The 4,690-nt window shown below is 39.7% G+C and overlaps 1 non-coding gene across 1 annotated transcript; it reads left to right on the top strand.

Moving 5' to 3' along the window:
- Positions 1-1,280: 1,280 nt before the first annotated feature.
- Positions 1,281-1,353, top strand: TRNAK-UUU (transfer RNA lysine (anticodon UUU)). The gene has a single exon. It is a non-coding gene; the product is annotated as a tRNA-Lys (tRNA).
- The last annotated feature ends 3,337 nt before the right edge of the window (positions 1,354-4,690 follow it).

The following is a 4,690-nucleotide window of genomic DNA, read 5'->3' as shown; positions in this document are numbered from 1 at the left end:
CATGGGGAGACTGGCCCAACAAGGGAAGACTGCCCAACACGGGGAGACTGGCCCAACATGGGGAGACCTGGCCAACACGGGAAGACCTAGCCATCAAGGGAAGACTTGACCATCACTGGTAGATCTGGCCAACACGAGGACACTCGCCCACACTAGGAGACGGGCCCATGAGCGGGGCCCAAATTGGAAGACTGTGGTGGCAGCCACATTTATGCAGATCTCAAAATTTTGGAACAGTTACATCAAATATTCTAATATTTTAATAATATGGAATAGAGAGAGTAAAATATTTTTGCGTTCAGCTTTGCATAAACTTTATACAGTGGAATAAACAAAACACTTATCACTGTTGCCATTACAAGTTGCACCGGGATTTTGATATATATTTTTTTAGCAAGATATGAAAGGCTGCAGTTATTCAACTCATACGGCCGATGAAAAGGCTTTATTTTACTACAGTGAGGCCTTATCAAGTCCTTGATCAACTCCCACAGTAAGGGATAAACCCCCACTACGGGTGATAAACCCCCACTACGGGTGAAGCCCCATTGGGGTGAAACGTCGCAAAATTAAACGTTTCCATTTATTATAAAGTGTCTTCGAAATTAATACTTGGTTTACGTCATTGTCTAATAATATATCAAGTGTTCTCTCCCTCCCTCAATCTCGCTTTTTTTTTTTTATTTACACAGGGTTTGACAAGGTTAGGTTAAGGATCCCTAGCTTTATTGACAAGCTATTTACAGGTTAAGGATTCCTAACTTTATTGGCAAGCTAAGAGCTGTTACCTACATCAGCTCATTTGAAAGCATTTTTATTGTTAGGAAACATACAAGTAGGGAACAGAATGAAGTTGGAGCCATCTGTGGGCCAGCATTTTCATTTGATCAGTTTGATTTCTCTCTCTTTCTTTCATTTTTGTCTGAAAGAACAGTAATTGTTAAAATTATAGATCCTAAAGCTAATTAAGTTTGTCCCTTATTATTCATTTTTCACATTTATTCATGAACAAAAGATCCGCAAAAATCATATTACCAAAAATATGATGTAAAAAGATCGCCCAAAAAATTCGACAGGTTTACTTCTATCCACCAGAACTACTGACATTACCCTTCATTATTATTACTGTGTTGATGGAGAAACAGATAAAATTCTCGGTGTATATACAAAAAATAGACTTTACACCCTGTGTTAGAAACGATTAGTGTATTCATCAAGTTTATACATTCGACAATAGTGACTCCTACGTTCAATAGTCTCTAAACCCGCCCAAATACCAAGCCCGGATAGCTCAGTAGGTAGAGCATTAGGCTTTTAACCTAAGGGTCCAGGGTTCGAGTCCCTGTTCGGGCGGGTAATTTTTTTTTCAATAGAAACTGAACACACAAGATTCTACGAATGGCTAAATTCATCTCAAATTCTTTCTATATCGATTTGTCGCATGCACGCACACACGCATAATGCATACAGGACAAGTGGGGACACCTGACATTTTTGAAATATAGTCCTAATACACGAAGAGGGGGACATACAAGTGGCAATGAATTACAAGCCATTATCAATGACATGTATTATGTATTTGTTCGTCAAGACTGCTATACTGAACACCTTTATAGCTTGAGGGACTGATTACCTCAAATTATTACTTGTGTTCCACCGTCTCCGGTAGCACTCTGTGTACTGGATTAAAAAAAAAATACCGGTTAGGGATACGTCTCCACGACAAAAGATACTCAAGTGTTGCAAACTTGTCTTATTCATCACTAATGTTTATATCGTCCTATGTATTTAAGTGCAGACACAGTTATATTTCTCGAGGAGGCGATCTAAGGAAGGCTAGGTGAGGTTTTTCGATGATCTGAATTGTTTAACATGAAGTCAGAAGTGCCCACAACTCAGACATTTCGTGATTAATTTATGTTTATAAGCTGGTTGAACACACAGAAAGGAAGAATGTCATAGCAGATTAACAGCATAGATTTAGGAAAGTTACGTTCCTCCTCACAAATCTACTAAGGTTCTTGGACGGAATAACAGATCAAACAAAACAGACAAACATGGGTATACTGCAAATTATTGATTTACAGGAAAACTTGTCACTGTATTCTACATGGTAAAGCGCTGCACTAGATCAAGAAATACCAGACAAACAGAAGAAAAGATTTGGGTCACTCAAGGATTATTGCTGATGTAGGACTAATAAGAAGAATAAGAATGGAAGCGGAGAGAGAGAAATTACAGGAAAAATTTACAAATTTCGTGGGTGGTCAAACAAGTGACTACATGAGTTCAACCCATTAAGTGATAGATCATGCAAATTGGGAAGGGAGAGAGAACAGAGACAGAGAACAGCTGAAAGGCGAGAAACCACAACTGCCACACAAAGAGAAAATCTTTGAGTAACAATCGCACCAAACATATCTTCAGGGAACCACATAAAATCGCTATCATTTGTGAAATTAGCTAATTTGAGAAAGTGCAAAGGTTTGCAGTGAGACTAGTCCCGGAGCTAAGTGATATGTCCTATGAAGAAAGCTTAAGGGAACTAAATTTGATGACAAAAGAGGAAAGAACTAGGAGCGATATAATAACGTACCAGATTCTGTGAGGAATTCATAGGGACGACAAGGACACATAGCTCGAGAGACGAGAAACATGAATACGAGGACAACTGGAAGATGAAAACACAGATGTGCCGTAGGGATGTTAGGAAGTACTTTTTCATTCATGAGTAGTCAGGAAACGAAACGACCTGGACGGCAAAGTGGGAGAGGCAGAATCCATTTATAACTTTCGGAAGAGGTACGATAATGCTCTCGAAGTCTGGAGAAAGTCAGCGGCCAGCGAAGAGGCAGGGTCAGGAGCTGAAGGTCGAATCCCCCGTACAACCGTATATAGGTGAGTACACACACACACACATACACACACACTCACACAGAGGAAGGCGACATACAAAAACAAAACAAGCAGGGAATGTAGAGAAACACGTTATGATGTAAACAGTACGTAAGCAATTCATGAATTAACACTGAAGGTACTGTCAACACAAAGCAGGCTCCGACTTAATTAAAAACGAGAGTGGATAGGGCCCAGGCCATTATTATAACGTTGATCACAGAACCACGGTACGTTGTGCTCGACGAAAAAAAAAAGAGAGGAACCATCACAATAGCAAGGAAGTGGAGTATGTGCTATCTAAACAAGAGCTGAAAAATTAAAGTGATGAATGAGTGACCACAATGGGAGATCCATATGACGAATTCCAAGAACAATCATTTTAGTTGCATCACACACCAGGGCAACTGAAAAATGATTTTCTCGAAAACAGAATATGATAAATTTTATTGATTCGTAACAAAAGAGCCTAACAGAAAAGAGCATAATTTTTTTAACACGCTAAATCCTATCCTGTAATTCCGCTCGTCCATCACTGTCACTGTGGAAGCACTTGCTGCTCTCTCCAATATAAAAAAATCTTAGTAGTAATGGTAGAATTACCCACAAAATGTTAGGTTGAAGGACACAGATGCAACTGATATGACATTTTATTGTGGCAACGTTTCGCTCTCCAGGAGTTTTGTCGTAACGGTCTGACAAACCTCCTGGAGAGCGAAACGTTGCCACAATAAAATGCCACATTAGTTGCATCTCTGTTATTTTTGCCTAACATAAAAAAATCTTCCCCCATTCTGTTCCCTTACTCTCACCCATACATTTTTTCCTGATGTGTCCCATCAAACACCTTTAGTTAACTCTCGCCTCTCTCTCCTGTTAACTGAGCTAGCACCTTAACCATATCTCCAACATACAGGCTCAGTTAGAGAGCTGAGGGGTAGGAGGGCCATTTGCCACTTGCCTCAAGCTCAAAGTGACCAAAATTCAGACATTATAACCATACACGAAAGCTAGATTCTTCTTCAGCCATTTGTGAATTTGCTCAGAAAAGACAAGAAAATTACTGACTATAACTTCGATGTTTGCATATCTCGGTAGTTTAATTTTTTAAGTGTATCCAGGGGTCTCGAAAATTAGAAACAGGGGTCTCTACTCCCTGAGAGAGGATTTATCCATACGTTCCCTTATCTGACCCTCCATAATATTCGGAGAAACCCATGAGCCGGTGACATGATATCGAGTAGTCGTCTTCGGTGAATCAGGTCGAAAGAAAATAGACTAGTCTTCCGAGAAACAAGCAAGAATTGCGTTCTGGAATTCTGCTGCTTAATAGCATTGAAACTGAGAAAGAGAGAACACGAAGGTTCCAAGAGAGCAGAATGCAAAAATGGTAATTACAAAGCAACGACGAAATTCTTCAACCGGATATGCAAGGAAGCGTCATGTAATTATATATGTACACGCAGGGGTAAACACTGGGAGAACCCCAGGTTCAGTCTGCAATATAATAATGCAAAACTCAGAAACAAAGAGACCCTGGAAAAAGGAGCACACCCTTATACCAGAAAAACAATAACGCGAGAAGTATAGCTATTTTAAAGGAGAGAAGCAAGAGAACAGCTAATATGTTATCCAAAATAAAAGAACAATCAAAGCTACTTCACAGCAACTTAAGGAGGACAGTGACACAGGATGGGATCATAATACCAAGGAAAGGGGAAGAACTACTCAGTCGGACTGATATATGTTAAGAATTCAAGAATCCTTACCATCTTCATATCTGAGAAGGGGCAGT

The sequence above is a fragment of the Cherax quadricarinatus genome, chromosome 16, assembly GCF_038502225.1.
Source record: "Cherax quadricarinatus isolate ZL_2023a chromosome 16, ASM3850222v1, whole genome shotgun sequence".
In the NCBI taxonomy this organism is placed as follows: domain Eukaryota; kingdom Metazoa; phylum Arthropoda; class Malacostraca; order Decapoda; family Parastacidae; genus Cherax; species Cherax quadricarinatus.
Note: the sequence above shows the minus strand (reverse complement) of the source record. Positions and strands in the feature narration are given on the sequence as shown.